The following is a 1,880-nucleotide window of genomic DNA, read 5'->3' on the forward strand; positions in this document are numbered from 1 at the left end:
CTTTCGTCTTCTCATCCCTTTGGCACAAATTCTTCCAAACTCCTCTTCAAATATTTTCATGAAGTCTCATGCCCAGAAATACTAGTTATTTCATCTGCAATGTTTCTTCCTCAGCATGAAGTCATTTTCACAAGTCCGACGGCGCCACGCCAGGGAATTCGCACCGGCGCACGCTCAGTCAGTTTCTCCAGCCACACCTCACCTGTGCCCTTGTCCCCTGCCCCTAGTGACGAACCAGAGCAGCGCAAGCTTAGGTCGACGTTGTTCCACCTGTCTCTGCATAAAGTCTCATCGATCTGTGTTTTTTCCCCCACCTATTATACTAACTCTACTCTTTTTATAGCTACTAACTAAAGTGGACAAATTTCTCTTTGCTCATAAAATAGAACCCTTTTGTATATTATACTTCAGATGATTTTTGTCCACTCCACAGATTGGAATTGAAAAGAAAAATTATGTTTGTTAGTGCTATATATCTTAGACCTGGAAAAAAAAGTACATGGTTATCTGGTAAACATCCAGCTCCTTTTTGTGGCAAAACACTTTCATGGCCTTCATAAATTGAACTAATCACTCGGTTGCTCAAACCAGAAACTTGGTAGCTATCTTTTGCCACCAGCTTTCCTTCACTTCTCAATGCCAATCAACAAGTACTATCTCGACCTCTTAAATACTTCTCACAGCTGTCTAGTTTATACTAACCCTCCTGTCAATTTCCTAATGTCAATTTAAATCACACCCCACCTGAATTGCTACTGTAGACACCTCATACAGGTCTTCTCACATCCATTCCCATCAAACGTTGCATGATCCTTCTCCTTAGGTGATATTCTAGAGGCGACCCTGCACGGATTTTTGCGGTCTGCGTGCCCTCGCCATGGCTAATAGCAAGCTCACAACGTGAAGATGGCCGTGGGAGGACCTGGGTACCGTCTGTGAGCCAGCTCTAGCCCAGGCCAACTCCAACCACCACGGCGAGTCTGAAGCCGGGTCCTGACTGAAAGCTCTTCTGTGGCTTTGTCAGTGTGGCCCTAAGAGAACTGGTCCCTGTCAACGTCCTCATATTCTCTCTCCTTGCTGTTTATTCTCCAGATACGGTGGATTTACCTCATTTCTTACATTGTACTATCTTTTATCCCTTTCGGATCTTCTCTTACGTTTTCTTCCATTTGAATGAAAAATTCTTCCTCCTACAATTCTAATAATGTCTAATAATTTCAGGTCACAAATTAATATTTACTTCCCTGGAAGTCTTTTATTTCCCCTTCATGATTAGGTTCATGTTGTTCAGGGGTCTTTGTGGTCCTAGTTAATCAGTTTCCCCAGAAACTACTTTTCATGTTCAGCCTGATTTGTGTCAAAGATGAGTCTTAGGCATCACCCGGTGTGCAAGCAGTTTATTCTGGCAGTGCTCTGGCAAGATGGAAAGCAGGAGAAGGGCACCTGAACAGGAGGGTCTCCATATGTAGACCATTCTCAGAGTCTGGGGGATTCTTTCTCCTTTCTTATACCTATCAATATATACATTCAGTCCAGGTCAGTTACCAGGTGTTTCTTTCATAACGGGAATTTAAACTATTCTCATGGTAAGTTTTGTTTTTTCATTCATGAAGCTGTGTCTGTGCTGAGGTGGCCCCATCTGGAAATCCCTAGACCAGTCACGTGACGCTGTAGCACTAGGTGACCCGTCGGTCGTGCAGGCCCTGCGAGATGTTGCAGGGGGCCGCATGGCTATCGTTAATCTTTGGGTCGTATGTCTCTTATAGTGTACTGCAGTCTGACATCCTTTCTATGCTCCTTCATTATAACATCAATTAAGGAAAATTATTTTTTGTTTATATTTATTTCTGTGTACTTTTTTGCTCCACGATGGTAACAGT

This window comes from Propithecus coquereli, unplaced genomic scaffold (genome assembly GCF_000956105.1).
Source record: "Propithecus coquereli isolate 6110/MARCELLA unplaced genomic scaffold, Pcoq_1.0 Scaffold97, whole genome shotgun sequence".
Classification (NCBI taxonomy): domain Eukaryota; kingdom Metazoa; phylum Chordata; class Mammalia; order Primates; family Indriidae; genus Propithecus; species Propithecus coquereli.